At 36.9% G+C, this 12,538-nt stretch overlaps 1 protein-coding gene across 3 annotated transcripts in view; it reads right to left on the bottom strand.

Annotated features, from left to right (window-relative positions):
• SOX5 (SRY-box transcription factor 5) overlaps window positions 1-12,538 on the bottom strand; it is a 753,263-nt gene that overhangs the window by 715,305 nt on the left and 25,420 nt on the right. The window lies entirely within an intron of this gene.

Here is a 12,538-nt window from a genome sequence, read left to right as displayed (position 1 = left end):
GTTGCAAAGGTTGGTCTTAAACTCCTAAGCTCAAGTCATCAGTCCTCCTCGGCCTCCCAAAGTGCTGGGATTACAGGAGTGAGCCACAGTGCCCGGCCACAGACTAGTCTTACTGCCATTAGTTGACTTGTTATGCTGCTTGAACCCCACTGCCTGGGCTCTCAATTTCTACCTTCTTTTCTGTCCTCTTAGATCCTACACAGCTTACATAATCCAAAAAATGCACCTCGCTTTCAACACAATAGCAACCTAATTCCCATTTTGCACATGGCATGTTAAAGTGTACTCCAAAGCAGGACTTCTGCCCATCTCTCACATTCAATGTCACAATAGAAAGGCTTAATCACATATAAACTGCCTCTCCCAATGTTGTTTTATTTCCCAATTGTTCATTACCGTGTAGGCCACAAGAGCTAACAAAGGTTTGACAAATGAATAGATCTGCCTTTTATTTATAAGCATCTGTTGATATATTAACTCCAATAGAAATAGCACATTTTGGTCAGGGTGAGACAAAAAGGTAACAACCTTCAGAATCCCAACATATCATCATTCAATATTGCATTACAATTGCTGTTCAGAAGAGGTTCTGAGTGGAATAAATATGAGAAGTGGATTACTACACTCTACTCAAAGGAAGCATTCCTACCAAATAATAACTGCAGTAATTGATATAACTATTTACAAATGCTTAGAGTATAGATGCTTGGGCAGTAGCTCACTGAATCAGAAAAAGAAGATCCAGTCTTCAAACTCACTAAATTTCCTTAGAGATGACAAGGAATAAAGTAGAACTGCATGCCACAAAAATATCAAATTTTATCTTTGGCAAAAGATTTAAGGTTTTACATGATTGTCTGAAACTGCATATTCTGCTATTTTTTTTTTCCCCAGACTTAATCTTGGCCTGGTGTGCCTCATTTTTATAGGACTTCTGAAACTAGAAATCACCAGCGTGGGGAGAGAACATTAAAGGCAGAGGTGTCTCTTATAAGCACAACATGTGACCAGGTAATATCGTCTGGATTAGCAGCTTTACAGCCTAACTAAGCCCTGGAGCTACAATTATCTGGTCACATTAAACGGAAATCAACTGAAAAACTTCACACTGAACAAGCCCTTGGAAATGTCTAATCTGCCAGTTTACACTCAGAAGTGAAAGTGGCATTCAGTTGTTAAAGACAAGAAAACAAAAGTTTTCTGCCAGGAAGAGTCTCATCTTAGAACCAGTATAGGGTCTGAAGACATTTCTGCAATTTATTTTTATGCCATTCTTTCACTTTTATTTAAAAAGGAGATTTAACCTGACCATTCTCTTTGAAGCCGATGTCCCAAGTATATATGTTTGATGAGGGTACAGAAGACATAAGGAATAAAACTGCATTGCCACAGAGGGAATACACAGCTCCAGATACAAGGCTTTATGCTAATTTTAGCAAAATGTATGTATCTTTTTATATACATACAGTTATGGCACTATATAAAGAGATCCTTAAATGTGACATACACTGAAGTCCTATTTACTGCCTGACTATTCCTTTTAAGAAATAAAAACTACAAGTAGTGGTTGTATTAATATTAAATTATCTCCAAAATTCACTTTAGTTCTTTAACTTGTAAGATATAGCCAAATCACATGCTCAAAATTAAAACCCTGATTTTAGTACCAGATTACAGTTATTTAATGGCAGATCAAAGCAGCTCATCTGAGGCTCCAAATTAGGACCTCATTACTCTGTCTTGTAATGCCTCACTTGCCTCAGTTTCCTCTTCTTCATTTGTCAACACTGATGCTGAAAATTCACTGTGTCAGGTTGCAATATATTCTGTAAAACTACATTTCCCAAAAGAACAACTACTCTTCTGTACAAAGATACAATTTATGGCAATTTGGCTATGCTGTATCTTGAAGTCAAATATCAAGATATCCAGAAAACAAAATTAAGTTATTAAACATGTACAAGTACTAAAATTCTTTATCTTACACATTGTCTTATTGGACAAATTCCTATTTCGGCGAGAATTTAGGTACCCTTTCCCTCCTTAAATCAGTAAGAGAGAAATAAAAAACACTTCATTTTCTATCCCAAACTAATTTCTAATACTATCACAAGACTGGCAAGATTGACAGCTGAAATTTACTCCAGAGCACTTACCCTTGGTGGCAAATAGAGGAAATTCACTGCAAAATTACATGATCCTATCAAGTGGCTGTTACTATCAAACAATATCTATGGTGAACGTGTTGCTTTCCATACAGCCATTCTATTCTTCCATACCAATTAATATGCAGTGTAACATTTCAACCTGAGATACTTATTAGTGTACAGATTTTTCTTAATAACGTCATTTTAAAACAATGTGTAACTCAAGTATTCATGGAGAACAGGTTCCTAAATCTTTTTATGATGACAAGAGTTTCATTTAAGTGTGATGGTTTATATGTGGTGCCATGAAATAGAAAGATTGGTTTGATGTACTATGAATTCCCTCTCTCAGTTTTTATAACTCTGGAAGAGTAGAGAAGGCCTAAGCTTGTGTGGACATTCTTCTCAAGAATTTAAGGTTCATAGTCAAAATTTCCATGATTTATAAGTAAGTCATATTGTTTTGCAATTAAAAAGAAAGTGTGATACCAGGATATACCAATACATCCAAAACTACAAGATTTTTTCTTACTAGTTAAGATGAATCTAGATTTGGGCACAACTTAAAATAGTTTTGATACAGATAATGAGATTTTAAATACATGAGTGGCTCCGCCTGATTTCATTACAAAAGCCTCTTTGTTTCTATTCTGTGATCTTTCAGTGAGAATTTAAAACAGAATACATTCTCTAAATAAGAACAAAATTTGAGACAATTTAAAACAGTCTCTCTCTCTTCCTGGCCAGGAGTATGTCAAGAGGGTTCCTTAAATCAGAACTAAGGTTCACACCCCGAGAATATATCAAATGAATTTCCATGAAAAACAAAAACCATCCTCTGCTTTTACTATTGCTGTACAAGATATGCTCTGCAAATCAAAACTCCATTCCCAGTTTGCAGCGTTCAGGTGACCAAAGCTACCTCTGGAGAAGCCACTGAAAAATGTACTTCACTTTCCCCCTCAACAGAATATTCAAGCTCATTAGGGCTGCTATTCAAAAAATGGTACAGTTAAGATCCCCAGCATGCAGCTCTGGCAAACAAGTAAAGTTGCCATTTGTAGAATATCGATATTCTAGATTTCCCTTCCATTTATGTTTCTAAAATACAATAAGTATTGGTTGGTTCATGAAAATTAATCAGCCACTAAAATTTGTGACTGTAATTAAAACTATTGGGAATAAAATAAGTTTTCTTACTGCCTACAGTTTTAATTTTTAAGTGAATTTAGGCACTTAGAAACTAAAAAAATAAAAATAAAAATACCAGAAGGATCTGTTTTAATCATTTTTCACTATCCAGCTCTATGAAATGAAATAATTCATGTTGTTAAGATTGCAACTTTTTCTTTGGGCTCTTCAGCTCGCCATCGAAAGTTAATTTTTGTCTGTTTTGTAAAGTTATGTGAAGAACCTCAAAGATTTGCACGGAATAATAAACATCAATAAAGATGGGAGGAGTGTTCATAAAATTTGAAAACGTTAAACTGAACTAATTGATTTGCAGCTATATACTGGTTAGAAGCTATTTTTTGATATAGAAGTGGAGAAAAATGTTTAACCTGGTTATGGCTATAAATACTGCATCTCTTCTAAATTAAATCAATTTTCTTGATGAAACTAATTTCTTGCCTGAAAGGTATTAAAATAATTTCATTATAAAGAAAGTTTTGCTACAGTTCTGCTCATTCCCCCACTAACGCAAATGTTTCAATGTATGTGTCATGACATGTAAACCACTTTTACAAAAAATGAGGACATTCTGAAAACACTGGAAGATAAGAAATAGACCAATATAAAAGATTCATTTTCAACTTTCTAAATCAACCTGATCTTTATTCCCACTGAGTTTATTTTCTCTTCTTAAACCATCCTATCCTATTCCAAACACGTATATTCACTAATAATCAAAGAAATGCAAATGAAAACTCCAATAAGAGATCACTTTTCAACTACCCAACTGATACAATTTTAAAAGAAGATCATTCTGATTGCTAATAACTGCAGGGGGCGGTGGGGGTGGGTGCAGGGGGAAGCAGATCCTCGTGTATAGTTAGCGAGAGTGTAAACTTGTACACTTTCTGAGGGCAATTTGGCAAAATGGGTGAATATTTTAACTGTGCAAGATTTTTAGCCCAGCAATTCCACTTCTAGTAATTTATCTTATATAAGTAACACTTAAGTGTATATGTACAAAAATACTCATTTGAAGTATCATTTTCCAAAGCAAATAACAGAATGCAAACCTAATGCCCATCAGGGGAATTAAGGGTATATAACAACAATTTTAAGTGAGTGAAGCAGTGTCTTTGTACATAGCAAGAGGATATTAAACAAACTGTTAAAGTGTTTATCTCTGGGAAAAAAAATGGGATTATGAAGGTTTTTGCTTTCTCCTGAATATTTTAAAAAATAGATTTACATTTTATAATCAGAAGAAGGTAACAAGAATTTAAAAAGAACCCCATGAACCTGGAACCCTAGCTCATTTACCTGATCCTACAACACGTATTGTTTAGATAAATACATGATTTACCAGAGACATAGCAATTTTAACAACCAAAAGTCTATTTCTCTATTTCCAGTTTATGATTTGTAAAGTTTCCTTTGTTTCATGGTGTGTATAGTGTTTAAAGCATGTTTTTCTGTACATTATGAATGTATAAATAACATTCCAATTAGGGTAATGATAGTATTTTCTGTCTTATATTTGTCTTAACTGCAACCAAGTCATTAAAAGTAGAAAGCTCAATAACAGCTTTTTAGTAATTCAAAGAGAAAAAGAATTAACCCTGAAGATGCTATTCCCAATATAAACTATATTTTAACCTTGCCCTATATTTGTTCTAATTTTTAGTCTTCTATAAATGGTCCTTCTTTTCATATAATCAGTCCATATAAGTATTACTTTTAATGTATTGTTTAGATATAAAGCCATTCTAAAACCCTACATTGCCTCATAGAATAGCAGTATTATAGAATGATGTAACTACCTACTTATGAAAAGAAAAACAGGATTTTCATTCATTAAGTATACCTGTGGTTATTATGCATTTTTAAATTTTATCTGTAATTATTATAATGATACAGACTGAAAGTCCCTTAGCCCAATCCCAATGAGTCAAGTCCCAATACTAATTCAATAAAGTTTCTCCACCTAACTACATGTGGAACTTCCACCTGAATAGAAACATTCTTAATTTTCGAATAACCAAAAATAGCAATGATTCTTCCCGGACATGAGCTAATGTAACCTTACATTACAGTTCTGCAGTTATTCTGAATTCAAGCTGTCTAACTTATCAATTTGCAAGTGTAACAAGGTAACCACTGATCATGTTAGGAAGATTTAAATTTTGAATGTAGGCATATTGGTTAAAAAAAAAAAAAAAGTTGGTCATGTTACACCAAATCATAATTTCCACATTCAAGGGCAGAAAGAAAAGGTGGGGGAAGAAGAAAGCTTTACCACTTTGCTTATTGTACTGCACTTCTCTAACCTTGAGCCTATCTGGTTTTCCATATAATTTAGAGTAGATCCACTTAAACGACATCCACAGGCGATCTGCTACACCTTGAATATAGATGGTTTCCTTTGAGTTGAACTAAGACATTTGGGAAGCAATGGGGTCCGGAGATGCATGTAACGCAAATGCAGGCAGTTATGTACCCTGGTGGCTTCCTCTGTCCTTTGTACTCCCACTGGGCTTCTTTCAGCCCCTCCTACTGACTGTGCTGCACATGTCCCCCAGGGCCTATGCACCAGCTGCAGTCCCTGGAAAATTCTTTTCCCACTCCTCACATAGGCAGGAAAAAGGTGAATGGTTAAACACTTGGGTGCTAGCACAGGCCCCTAGGTAGGAATACTCTGTTTCTGGTTTCCCTCTGCCAACTGTGGTGAGGCACTATTGTGCCATCCTCCCTGGAAATTTAGGGGAGATTAGATACATTGACAACACAGGTAAAACACTCATCACAGTGCCTGGAGCAGCGTAAGAGATCAATAAATGTTAGCTATAACTATCAGTAATGTCTTTTTTTTTTTTTTTTTTTTTTTTTTTTTGCTCTTGTTGCCCAGGCTTAGAGTGCAATGGCATGATCTTGGCTCACCGCAACCTCCATCTCCCGAGTTCAAGCAATTCTCCTGCCTCAGCCTCCCAAGTAGCTGGGATTACAGGCATGCACCACCACACCTGGCTAATTTTGAATTTTTAGTAGAGACGGGGTTTCACTCTGTTGGTCAGGCTAGTCTCAAACTCCTGACCTCAGGTGATCCAAACGCCTTGACCTCACCTCCCAAAGTGCTGGGATTACAGGCATGAGTCACTGCACCTGGCCAGTACTATAACTTTTATTATTCACCTAGTTATACCTGACTCATGCTTCAGGGAAGCCTTACCTAAACATCCTGATTAGGTGAAATCCTCCCATTACAGGGCTCATCACAGTGTTCACTCTTCCTTTGTAGCATTCATCATAGTCACAATTTTACATGGCTTTGTGTAATTGTTAATTAACACTAATTTTTCTTATCACTAGACTGTGAGCTTCATGATGGCTAAGAGCATCCTTTGTGTTTGGAGAGATGTGTGTGTGTGTGTGTGTGTGTGTGTGTGTGTGCGTTCTACTTACTATAGTAATCCCAAAAACTAGGATAGTGCCTGGCAAATAACAGGACTTAGAGAAATATTTCTGAATGAATTAATAAACTAATGAATAAGCTAAAAATAGGAAACAATTTTTAAAAAGAAAGAAAGAAACTAAGGCAACACACTTTAAAAAACTTATAAACTGGACAACGTGACTTCCCTGAAATTAAGCTGGCAAACTAATTTGATCTGCCTATAACTTGATCTTAAATTTGTCCTAAATCCTGGGCACCTTAACACAAATAGGCAGACGGGGTAACACACTTGGTGGATTAAAATCTGATTCCGGGTCTTTGCCAGCTTGGGGGTATGGGAGAAGAGCTGTGAATATGTACAAACACATATGTGTATATTATATGGCCCATGTCTAGAATTGGTTTATGTGAAAATTAGCTAATTTTTAACAAGGTTTAAAACCCAACCAGCAACAATAACAAAATTTGGCTAAGTAATAACATAAAAGAAAGAGATATATCACATAGAGAATACAGAGCAGCTAAGGAAATGATCTATGTGAAGGCAGAACTTAAATTTAATAAATAAGGAGTAAAGAAACAGTAAACAGAGACAGTAAAGAAAAAAAAACTTGTTAGTGATAAAGAGAAGAAAATAACCATTTCAGGAATTTGTGTCTTAACTTGTGAAAATTTTTACTTATCCAAGGCAGAAAATGGCTTTCATGTAGAATTGTATGTTTATTAAGTGTTTCTGTGTTCTGCTAAACACCAATATCACTGGCTAACATCAAGTGTTCATTTCAGATGTGGACAAAGTTCAGTCTTTGGCCATAAAATCTAGACCTTCAACATTACACCACTGGTGTATATATGTTTAAAATTTTGGTTTTAGTCTTGTTGAACTTGTTTTTAATGTTTTCTTATAAAATGTCTTAGTTGTCACATCACATTGACTATTTTACAAATTGCTTGCTTCAATTTTTTGCCTAATTTTTTTCCTGTTGATGTTCTCAAATTATAGACACAAATTTTTTTTAAAGAGTGTTGGAAGTAAAAGATTTGATGATGGTTATATCAGTCATTGCCCGTCATATTAAAGCTAATGTTTCAAACTAAAAAAAAAAAAATTCAAGGAAATTACAATAATAATTCAACACCAATGATTATCAACCTAGCATCATACCACCTGAGAGAAACTGTAAGAGACTAAGAGCCAGGAATACATTCTCATGTTATCAACTTTTTTTTTTTTTAATTCTGAAATTTTGGCTCTTTTTGCCTTAGTTCCTTCATATTATAAACACTGGCACATTGGCAGCAAATCAAGTAATGACTGGAAAGTGCTTAAAGCTTAAATATTCTTGGAAGAGAAGTAGTGTACAGGTGCAAAGTAAAAGAATTTTTAAAAATGTTTCCCACAAATTGAGAAAAAAAAAATCATCACATTCTTTTTGGGCCATGTTTACACAAAGACAAAGTATTTTCAACACCACTATAATTGTAGGGAACTGGGCTTTCCTGGGGTTGATACTGCTCTCACTTACTTATTATTGGATACCCTAGCACTTCCAGAAAGCATTGAGACAGCTTATAATGAAATACAAAATAAAAAGACAAGAGGTGAATGATAAAGGGAGAGGGGATTTATGAAACAGTCATACAAAAAACCTAAGAGAACAAAAAAATGCAAGGTTTCTACCCATCACTTTCAAAGGAAAAAGATGATGGCATGTAAAAATCACATTTTAAAAAAAGAAACAAAAGCAAGCCTGTTTCTTAAGAGAAGAAAAATGTACCAGTCCTCAACGACAAGAGTGATTTATTTTTGGAGATGTCACAGAAGGGGCATTCATTCACATGAAATATATTTCCTGAGTGCCTCCGATACCGTGCCAAATACTGTGCTGCGGGGAGGGACATCAACAGGGGGAATAAAAGGCCTGATCCTTGCTGGGAGCTGTTAGTTTAGAAGGGAGATAAACGTTAATTGACCAATGAAAACAAAATGACTATGTGATTCTAGACTGAGATACTTCTGGAAGAAAGGAACACAGTAGGAGGTTGGATACTAAAGAACTCTGTCTAGACTGCAGAGTGAGGGAAGGTTTCCTTGAAGAAGTGTGGCTTAAAATGAAATCAGTTCGAGGACTAATTCTTGCAGCACAAGGTAGGATTGGTTAGAGAGAGAGAGGAGTTTATGCTAAGGCCCAGGAATAGGAGAGAACTTGGGGCCTTTGAGGACTAAAAGGAAAGGCCCAAGTGGCAAAGAACAGAGCCTGGTGTGGTAAGGCTGGGGGAGTTGTACAGGGGTTGGATAAGCAGAGCCTTGTGGGCGCATTACATCTTTACCCCAAAGCAAGGAAATGATCCCTGATTTATTTATTTACTTTTTTTTTTTTTTTTTTTGAGATGGAGTTTTGCTCTGTCACCCAGGCTGGAGTGCAGGGGTGCAGTCTCAGCTCACTGAAACCTCTGCCTCCTGGGTTCAAGCAATTCCCGTGCCTCAGCCTCTGGAGTAGCTGGGACTACAGGTGCCCGCCACTACACCTAATTTTTTTTGTATTTTTAGTAGAGACGGGGTTTCACCATGTTGCCCAGGCTGATCTTGAACCCCTGACCTCAAGTGATCCGCCTGCCCCAGCCTCCCAAAGTGCTGGGATTACAGGCGTGAGCCACGGCACCCAGCCAGCAGTGGTCTCTTGATGGCTACTTTTTAAAAACACCAGAGACATTTTCTTTTAAGCTACTTCTTATACTGTCTCAAAGTTTAGGGTCTGGGTAGAGCCTTTGTGGAGCTTACCATTCAAGATTAAGTTTGACTGAACTTGTCAGAAAATAAATGATTGAGAAGGTTGTGGGTTGAGCCTCGCTCTTCAGGGAGAGAGAAACAGCAAGAACAGGATTTTCTGGAAATACACTGTTGGGGAATCGAACAGGAAGCTTGCAGAAGAGAGCCTGATTTGGGGCATGTAGTAATTTGCCTTTGGAGGGAAAATTCATAGGGTGGCTTCCCAAGACCACCACACTCAGAAAGCCAATATTCCTGAAGGAAGCAGATTATGGTCTTCAGGAAGTTGGGCCGCCAAAAATTGGAAATCACTACTTTAATGCGTTTGAAGAAAGAAACAAGACGTGCCTTTCTTTTATTCTTCTTCTTCAGGACTAGCTCTATTGCCCAAGGCTGAAGTGCAGTGGCACAATCTCAGCTCCTGGGTTCAAGCGATTCTCCTGCCTCAGCCTCCCAAGTAGCTGGGATTACAGGCGAGTGCCACCACACTTGGCTAATTTTTATATTTTTAGTAGAGACAGGGTTTTACCATGTTGGCCAGGCTGGTCTCTAAATCCTGACTTCAAGTGATCCGCCCAACTTGGCCCCCCAAACTGTTGAGATTACAGGTGTAAGCCACTGCGCCTGGCCCTTCTTTTCCTTTTTTTAAGCTTTGTTAGGTCCACATTCTCACTCTCTCTCCTTCGTGTTCATCCTTGGACTGTAGTTTCTTTGTTGCTCTCTCTCTCTGTATAAGCCTTTCTTTCTAACTTTGGTAAGGTTACTTGCTTATGTTTTTAAGGATATTTTGTCCTAGGTGAATGTTGTAATAATCACAAAAGGAATGATAAACAGGAGAAGATCTTGCCGTTCAACTGACTGAAAGAAGGTGGTATATAGAGAAAGGCTAAATAATCATACAACGGTAACCATTAGTCAAGTCACTGATTAAAAGCACGTCCTTTAGTATAAAAAGTGCTAAAGAATGGCTTGCACGGATATATTGATCCATCATGCCCACACCACTGATCAGCTCTCTGAACTGACAGTAATATTTATCCTGAAGCAGTCATTTCACACTTGTCCATCACATTACCTGGCATAGAGTAGTGCTGTGTAAACGATCAGTGTTGTAACAAATGTATTCCCAGTACTGGGGAGGGAAAGTAAATGTGAAGAGGCCTTTCATAGGCTTGCACTTGCCCTCCTAACCTAACTCCTTTCCATTTGAAGGTTCCCCTGTGCAATCACTGGTTCTAGTCTTTAATTTGTAAGGTTGCTAAGACTTTTCCCATTCAATTGAGAGACAGTGTTGGCATGCAGGATTTATCTATCTAGAGAGGAATGGGTTCAAAACAGAAACATGGGTGCATAAGCGATACATAGCACAAGCCCTTTAAAAAAAATCATACCTGCTCTAGACCTTTCAGGGCAGGTTTTCGTGGTGTATCTTTTTTCTCATCTTACATCTAATCAGACAGCAGCCTGTAATTTTACTCATCATTACATATGGCCTATTGACAGTTGACAACAACTTTACTCATCATTACATATGGCCATTTACAGTTGACAGCTGTCACCCAGGCAAGTTCACATACGTTGCTTCACAATCACATGGCATCACAAAGAGGGTGAGATCCCAGGCCAACATGCCATTGATCAGCCAGTAATGAACCATTGCAGCTGGAAACCACCTCACTGAAATAAAACAGATCATCCCACAGACAGTACATATAACCTAAGCATGCTGCCATTAAATGGTACCAACCCATTCAAATTAAATGGTCTTTTATATTTCACTCAATACTTTTAGATCACCTTTGTTCTGGTACTTACTTCTGGCATTAGTGCTTTTTTTTTCCTTTCCTATTCAAGTTGATTTCCTGCAGAAGGAAGGGAAATAGTATCACGATATTTAAACCACAAGAAAGCCCTGTTTGAAAGATAGGGAAGCAGGCATATCTTCACATTGAGCCTGACCAAGCACTGCCATTACATTCAGTGAATGAGAGAAATCATACTAGTGAGGAAACAATAGTTATATCACAAAGATGTAAGATTCTAGAAATCCATCTAAACTGCGCATTCCCAATATCACCTCTGGTTTGAAATACAGTAGAAAAGAGTTGCTATTACTACAATGAACCAAAAGTTTATGATAGTAAAGTTTTTGTTCTGTTTAAATTTTTAAAAAGGAATATAAATTCAAGAAGCATAATCATCCTCAATATAATTTATTCACCTAGCACATTTTATATCATTGCTGTATTTATGCCAACCTATTCCAAGCAGGTCTTATGGAAGGGATTTTAGTCAGTACACAAATCCCTTTGCAGCTAGTGAATTCTAACCTTATTACCCCAGCAAGAGATAGACACTTTTTGAGACGCAGCCTAAACAAGTCAAAAGGTTGGTGTTCCATTAATACCAGCAGGAGGAGAAAATGACACTGCAGTTGTCCTTGGAACAGAGAAGCTGACAGATTTGCTGAAAGGTTCAGCCATTGTAGGATTTTGTTAAAAATCTAAAGGCAACAGCATTTCGCTTTGAAGTTCTGAAACATCTTGGAAATCAAAAAGCTCAACAAAGAATAACGTGGACAATTGAGTTTTTCAAAACTCTATTTTTATTTAACTTTTAAAACATTTTGCCTAGTAATTTATAGTGTCAACTCAATCAAAGGTACAAAGTAAGTTCATTAAGAAAGATCACTGAAGGTACCCAAATAGACTTCCAGTTCAGAAGACAGATGCCAAGGTCTAATAAGTTAAAATTAAATGCCCTACCTTCCCCATGGGCCTTCCCAACAACTCTAATTGAAAGGCACTTAACAGAGGCAGGCCCACAATTCTGTGTATTGTATACTGGCTCTCATACTGAAGCTCCCTCCCATACAGAATGTGAAAAATCAGATTCCAGGTCCCTTGTCCTTTAATTCCTATAATCTTTTTCAGTTAAACTTAAAATCTGAGTTTTATAGTAAAGACCAACATCCAAGACTAAATTTCGTGGAGTTGG

Source organism: Nomascus leucogenys, chromosome 23, assembly GCF_006542625.1.
Source record: "Nomascus leucogenys isolate Asia chromosome 23, Asia_NLE_v1, whole genome shotgun sequence".
Classification (NCBI taxonomy): Eukaryota; Metazoa; Chordata; class Mammalia; order Primates; family Hylobatidae; genus Nomascus; species Nomascus leucogenys.
Note: the sequence above shows the minus strand (reverse complement) of the source record. Positions and strands in the feature narration are given on the sequence as shown.